At 33.0% G+C, this 8,435-nt stretch overlaps 1 pseudogene; it reads right to left on the bottom strand.

The window, feature by feature from the left end:
* The window catches only part of LOC107668634 (netrin receptor UNC5C-like), a 73,991-nt pseudogene that overhangs the window by 63,760 nt on the left and 1,796 nt on the right, over positions 1 to 8,435 (bottom strand).

Genomic DNA, 8,435 nt, shown 5'->3' with positions numbered 1-8,435 from the left:
GAAATAGACAGTGAATATTATATTTTTATTAAATATCAAATAATTAATAAATATAAAAAAAATATTTTATTCAATATATTGTGAATATTATATATATTTTATATTATTATATTAGGATGTATACTAAATATATAAATAACTGGAGCTGGGCGATATATGAAATACATTTTAAATACTGTGAATAATAAAATATAATTTTATTATGAAACATAATAAAAAATAATAAACATTTTATTTATATATTGTTTATTATTTATACAATATTTAATCATATAATAATATTAAATATGTAATTGCATACTTATAGTGATATACTAAATATATTGTGAGCATTGGATATATTTTATATTATAAAAATAAAAATTATTAAATTGATATTATTATTAGGATATACACTAAATATTATATAAATAACTGGAGCTGGGTGATATATTAAATATTAAGTACTGTGAATATTAAATATAATTATATTATTAAATATTATATAAACAAACATTATTTATAGAATGTTATTTTATTAATATAATATGTAATATAATATTGTTAAATATTTATTATAAAATACTCATAGTGATATAATAAACTAACATTAAACATATTGTGAATATTGGATATATTTGAAAAAATATCCTTTATAAAATAAAAATATATAATAGTAACATTAAGCCTGTATTTACATGTATATTTATACAGATTTTTGCATATAAAATCTAAAATGATTCAAATCTGTGCCTCTGTCCTAAGAGAGAGAATCAGACAGGAAGGAGTCAGACGGACGGAGCAGCAGTGACATTAAAAACACAGTTAATCAGTTTAATGGATGCGTTTCTTTGCTTTAGCGGTGAGGTAAGTGTGAGCGTCATCTGGAGCCCAAACTCACCTCACGCTCACCTCACTGAGACTGATTCACTCTGACACACACACACACACACTCACACTAACACGCACACACTCTCTCTCTCACACACACACACACACACACACACACACAGACACACTCTCTCTCTCTCACACACACACGCCTCTCCAAAGCTGCCCACCGCTCACGACAGAGTCAAAGAGCAGCCGCCCACTTCTCCGCTTCTGGAAGCATTTCTAACATTCATTAACTCCACAGGGATTTCAAGAGTCAAACTAACCAGATCTGAGATGAATCACAGCATTATTAACGTTGAAGAAGAAATCTGATCGAGATTGAATGATGAATGATGCATGCAAATCATAAACGATACTACAATATCAAACTACTGACTTCTGGAATAAATACAATGTGCTTTAAGTTTACTGCAAAATATACAGAAGATCAAAAGTTTAGGTTTTTTGGACAGACATGGATTCATCAAGGATGCATCAAATTGATCAAAAGTAACAGTAAAGACATTTATAATGTTACAAAAGATTTATATTTTAAATAAATGCTGTTCTTTTGAACTTTCTATTCATCTGTGAATACTGAAAGATAAAATGTATCACAGTTTCCACAAAAATATTGTGCAGCACAACTGTTTTCAACATTGCTAATAATCAGAAATGTTTCTCGAGCAGCAAATCAGCATATTAGAATGATTTCTGAAGATCATGTGACACTGAAGACTGGAGTAATGATGCTGAAAATACAGCTGCGCATCACAGAAATAAATTACAGTTTAACAGATATTCACATAGAAAACAGCGGTTTTGAATTATAATAATATTTCACTATTTTTTATCAAATAAATGCAGCCTTGGTGAGCAGAAGAGACTACAAAATAATTAATAATCTTACCGGACCCAAACTTTTGAACAGTAGTGTACAATACACAAATATATGAAGTTGTCTAAGAGTAAAGCTGTTATGTCATCTGCAATGCTTCATGTTTTTTTTCACCAGATTTCCACGTCAGGTTTATGGGTAGTGCAATTCTTCAGTGGGAATTCTGCTCTAAAACACTTTCTCAGAACAAAGATGAAATCCCTCGTGTGTCTCTACAGAAGCAAATATCATCAGTGAACAGCTTCAGAACTAATTCTGCGCGCCTCTCAAGTTTCAGACGTTATCGTGACCCATCAGCGTCTGTGAACGTGACGCTTGAGCTCCGTACAAACACTGATACTTCATCAACTTCTTTAATGGCAGAATGGACTGAAATAAATTGAATTGTGTTCTTTTATTTGCACATACATTCAGCATCCTCACTCTCTGGATGTAATTACCCAGAAGGCCAGTTGGTTATTTGCCGCAGCGAATGTGCAGGATGTCATTAACGGCGGACCTGCAGCTCTGACGGCGTGCTGTTCACGGCCCTGCGGCGTCCTATTTACGCTCTCCAAGAGAGAAAGAGCTCTTATTGCATTGCGTGATCCATGTAATTTCATTCCTGACTTGTTATTCTTCTCATTACGTGCCTGAATCTTTCCTCCCATCCTCCGCAATGCTGCACGGAGAGAACGAGACACAGTGAATCGCTTTGATTTGAGCAACAGACGGCTGTCACATTTAGAGCGATGTGATATGATTTCACACAATAATAAATGCATGTTTTTATGAACCTATAAACCTAAAGATGCATGCTGAAATTAGCTTTGTGGACATATAAATGTACAAATAGCAGATAGTGAAGAAGCATCATCATATGAATGCATTATATAATGCAGCTTTTGTCTTCTGGAGTGGTGTGGATTATTGTGATGTTTTTATCAGCTCTCATTCTGACGGCACCCATTCACTGCAGAGCATCCATTGCTGAGACACTGATGCAATGCTACATTTCTACAAACCTGATGAAGAAACAAACTCATCTACATGAGGGTCTGAGGGTGACAACATTTACAGAAAATTCTCATTTTTGGGTGAACTTCTCCTTTAAAAATGCACGCTGAAAATTAGCTTGGTAGACAAACATAAATGTATTATAATTGAAATTCGCAGCATTAATGCAATCCCTCTGAATCAATAATATTATTATTTTTCATTTTTATTTTTTTCAGCTAGTTTCCAAGGCAAAATTTCTCAATTTCTTTTAGTTTAACTTGATATACTAAATAACTAAAACTGAAATCAAATTAACAAAAACTATATGGACATTTAAAAAAAAAAAAAAATAGCTAAAACTTTAACTAAAATGAACATGAAAGCTCTCGATGCTAAAATAACACTGTTTCAACTATAACTATAATATCAATATAAGGACTGATGCTATAGTAGATGTAAAAGAAAACCAGCAGAGATATATGGATATGTGTTGTGATCGAATCATGTTTGAGCTGATAAAAACATAATGGCACAAACAAATGAAGGAATAAAGAAAATAACTTCAGCAGAATATGCCAAGTGAAATGAAGCGGGCGCCATCTGTGATGTACAATCTTCCCCGACGCAAACTGCTTTTAATGTGAGAGTGAGATATTTCTGCTGCCAGAGAGAGCTGTTGTGTGGTGATTCGGGTGGTCCTTCCTCTGTTAAAGGCAGAAATTGTTCCCTGAGTTTGTGAATGGCTGGGAAACGGCTCTCTTCTGATTACGGCCCATTTGTTCCATCAGCATTTCCACCTGCAATAAAGCTTTCCGGCTTCTGGTCACTTCGCTGGCCTTTTCCAGGTCAAGTGTGGGTCCTTTCAGAGCGAATCAAAGGAAACACGCTCCGCCGAGCTCCAGCGCCAATCAGCATCCTCCCCGGAGAGATCGCTCTCATCTGACCCACAATGCTCTCGGGTTTTCACTGAACGGAGCTAGTGTTTGGTTAAGTGCTGCTGGACGGTCATTCAAAGAGCTTCTGACTGAAATCCAGCTGATGGAAATGTGATAACGGATGAATGCTGAACCATATATTCAGTCATTATCCAAAGGGATTTAATAAACTCTTCAGTAAAGAACCAAACTAGGGCTGTAGGTTATTGGAAAAAACTGTGATACTTTGTTTTTCGGCAATGTATAAAGTGCTAAGAAGAAAAAATACAGGAATTTTCGCCCAGTTACTTTAATAGCTATATTCGGTAAGAATGAATAATTTTAGAGTTACTGGGGTGATTTTGTTGGAGTGAATCTGCATAGAAAATAAAAATAATAAAATAAATTAATAATAATAATAATAGAAGTTGAACATTTAAATTTGAGATTAATTTTTAATTGAACAATTTTTAAAGAATTTTAAATAATAATAAATGCTGAAAATTTAAATATTAGATTAATTTTTAATTGAACAAATTATCAAGAATTGCCAATAATAATAATATTAATAATAATAATAAATGCTGAAAATTTAAATTTTAGATTAATTTTTAATTGAACAAATTAAGAATTTTAAATAATAATAATAATATATGCTGAAAATTTAAATTTTAGATTTGCTTTTAATTTAATGATTTTTATATTTTTTATTTTGAGTGTGAAATCCTTTTACAGCTGCAAGATTTGGGAAAAACTTAAAGTAGGTGGTCTATTTATTTATTGCAAAATATTCAGATACACTGAAAAAAAAACTGGAGAAACAATTTACTCGAAGAAATTACTAGTAAATTTCACAAATAATTACAAAGAAATAAAGCAGCAGTTAACACAATCAAATGTGAACTTTTGAAGTAAAAAAAACTGAAATAGTATTTTTTTTAAACAGTGAAACATACTCTGATTATCTTTGTTTTATTTTAATCTTACTGCATAGAAAATTTTAGTTTTTTTTAAAGAGATTAATACTTTTATTTAACAAGGAGACATTAAATTGATCATAAGTGACAGTAAAAACATTTATAATGTTACCCTGAAAAGTTTAAATAAAATAATTTTTTTTTTTAACAAGAAAATACAATTTCAATCGTTGTATTTCAAAAATACAGCAGATGCTGAAACACTTGAGTACAAAACATTTCTATTTCAAATAAATGAACTTTCTATAGATCATTAAGGTTTACATTTATTAATTTAGCAAACAAATCAGATCTGTGCCGATCCCATCATACAACCCTTGTACTTTTTCTTGCACGACTGCATTGAAACTTCCGATCCTTGCACTGATATTTATTTTATTTCTGAATGCATTCATAACTCAGAACTCACATACAAGTCTGTTTCACATTTTCCCATTTTTTCAGCCCAAACAGGAAATAAACAACATTCCCAGCGGCCACAAAAAGCCGAATGGTCATTCTGTGATCTTTCAGAAGGAAACATCCAAACCGCATGAAAGACGCCGCTTATCTGAACACGGCCAAACGCTCCAGCTTCTCTAGAATATTACACCAGCAATTCCCCCCATTCTGATCTAAATATCCGGGGTGCTTGCATAAACACGTCCCACCTCCGTCAAAACCTCGCTTTAACTCTTCCAGGACTCTGTGCTTAACAGTTCAGAATTAGTCAAATATTTAGGAGCACCTTCTGATCAGTCACAGAAATATTAAATGATTAAAATTACTGAATACTTCAAAAAATGTAACTAAAACCGCCAGTAGGTGGCGACAATTCACCGACTTTTTCACTGAATTATTCATTCAATCGATTCGCTCAAAGCAGCTGATTCATTCAGCCGATTTACTGTCTTTATGAATGAGTCATTGAATAAGTGACTCACCCGATTCGTTCAAAAAACGCAGATTCGTTCATCATGTTTTGCTCTGAGTTTTGTTTTTGTTTGAAACCATTTTTGTTGCTGAAATAGTGCAAAATTAGACAATATTGTGCCTGAAATATACATCACTTGCAGTGCAGATGCATTTGAAGTTGTAGTGGCATTAATTTATTTTATTTTATTTATTTATTCATTTTTTTTCAATGACATGAATGTGCAATATTTTAATTTGATAATTTTTTTTATTTAATATTTTGTATTTTTAAGAGATTTTTTTGGTACTAAATTATAATTATGGAATAGTTATGATTCATTTATTACCTGGAAACCACTGTTTGAACACAGACCTGAAAATGAATTTTACAACTTAAACTGGGTAAATCTTGAATGCTTTGGAGCGCAGACTTAAAATTGGTCTGTTTTTAAAGAAGACAACTTTAAAAAATGAAGTTTTTTTTAAAGAGATTAATACTTTTATTTAACAAGGAGACATTAAATTGATCATAAGTGACAGTAAAAACATTTATAATGTTACCCTGAAAAGTTTAAATAAAATTTTTTTTTTTTTTAACAAGAAAATACAATTTCAATCGTTGTATTTCAAAAATACAGCAGATGCTGAAACACTTGAGTACAAAACATTTCTATTTCAAATAAATGAACTTTCTATAGATCATTAAGGTTTACATTTATTAATTTAGCAAACAAATCAGATCTGTGCCGATCCCATCATACAACCCTTGTACTTTTTCTTGCACGACTGCATTGAAACTTCCGATCCTTGCACTGATATTTATTTTATTTCTGAATGCATTCATAACTCAGAACTCACATACAAGTCTGTTTCACATTTTCCCATTTTTTCAGCCCAAACAGGAAATAAACAACATTCCCATCGGCCACAAAAAGCCGAATGGTCATTCTGTGATCTTTCAGAAGGAAACATCCAAACCGCATGAAAGACGCCGCTTATCTGAACACGGCCAAACGCTCCAGCTTCTCTAGAATATTACACCAGCAATTCCCCCCATTCTGATCTAAATATCCGGGGTGCTTGCATAAACACGTCCCACCTCCGTCAAAACCTCGCTTTAACTCTTCCAGGACTCTGTGCTTAACAGTTCAGAATTAGTCAAATATTTAGGAGCACCTTCTGATCAGTCACAGAAATATTAAATGATTAAAATTACTGAATACTTCAAAAAATGTAACTAAAACCGCCAGTAGGTGGCGACAATTCACCGACTTTTTCACTGAATTATTCATTCAATCGATTCGCTCAAAGCAGCTGATTCATTCAGCCGATTTACTGTCTTTATGAATGAGTCATTGAATAAGTGACTCACCCGATTCGTTCAAAAAACGCAGATTCGTTCATCATGTTTTGCTCTGAGTTTTGTTTTTGTTTGAAACCATTTTTGTTGCTGAAATAGTGCAAAATTAGACAATATTGTGCCTGAAATATACATCACTTGCAGTGCAGATGCATTTGAAGTTGTAGTGGCATTAATTTATTTTATTTTATTTATTTATTCATTTTTTTTCAATGACATGAATGTGCAATATTTTAATTTGATAATTTTTTTTATTTAATATTTTGTATTTTTAAGAGATTTTTTTGGTACTAAATTATAATTATGGAATAGTTATGATTCATTTATTACCTGGAAACCACTGTTTGAACACAGACCTGAAAATGAATTTTACAACTTAAACTGGGTAAATCTTGAATGCTTTGGAGCGCAGACTTAAAATTGGTCTGTTTTTAAAGAAGACAACTTTAAAAAATGAAATTAAAAAGGTTATAGTAGCTTATCATTATGAACAATGCACAGAAATATTTTTTAATTTTTTAATGAAATATTTATTTTCCCAAACATGTTTTACTCTAAAACTGTGAGAAAACTGACACCATAAATCTAAACAAGTTTTGTTCCAAATTTTAGGTTGATATCACAAAAAAAATCAGCTTTCAATAAGATTTTGTTTGGGCGCAGTACCAAACACTTCCACTAGCTGAAATACGCTAAGGGCTGTCATTTTTTTACCACGAGTAATTTCATGTCCGTGATTTTTTTTGTGTGAGTGTGTGTTCACATAGCAAGTATCAAAACCTTTTCGTACCATTACGATGAAGTAAACTAAATTCTAAAAAACCCCCAAAAAATTCTAAAAATTTTCTGTCAAAAATGACCGAACAGCACAGAAGGTTAATTTGTATCGGATTATACAACTCTTGATGAGCCCAAATACTTTTTCCACAGTCATTTTCAGTAAAGCCTTGTCTTCTGAGGAAGCGGGCGAGTTAAAGATAGCCTTAAGTTAACGGTGGTCGTCATAACACGTGTTAAGATGATTAAGAGCGCAGGAAAACACACAGCCCGAGGCGTTCATGTTAAACCTGCCTTCCAAATCTATCCATTGAGTGGCTTAAGCTGCCTGGAGGATGCAGCCCACTCTACTCTCGTTGTCATTGCAAAGATGGACGCTTTGAGAGAGACAGAAAAAGACCGGATGCTTTGAGAAAATCCTTTACAGGTGCCATCTATTAATCCTGTTTAGCTCAAACTTTCTGCTGTTGTTAGGACGAGTTTGTCTGACAGCCCACTCCTGCTGCAATCGATGTCCGAATCGATACGTCGTGTGTAGCTAAACAGGAATTAACAGGTGCTCGCTGAGCTAAATGTTTCTCAACAAAGTCTGGCATTTAGTTGAGGTGATTGAGTTATCTACACATCAGCTGCCGAGCAGTTTACTTTGCTTCTGCCCCGTAACAAACGTTAATCTCTAATTCAATATAAAATTCATCAGCGGAGAGTGCAGTGCTCTGTGAGTGTGTGTGAGTGAGTGTGAGTGTGAGTGTGAGTGTGAGTGTGAGTGTGTGTGTGTGTGT

Source organism: Sinocyclocheilus anshuiensis, unplaced genomic scaffold (genome assembly GCF_001515605.1).
Source record: "Sinocyclocheilus anshuiensis isolate Anshui unplaced genomic scaffold, SAMN03320099.WGS_v1.1 scaffold116, whole genome shotgun sequence".
Classification (NCBI taxonomy): Eukaryota; Metazoa; Chordata; class Actinopteri; order Cypriniformes; family Cyprinidae; genus Sinocyclocheilus; species Sinocyclocheilus anshuiensis.
This window is presented reverse-complemented; position numbering and strand designations above follow the sequence as displayed.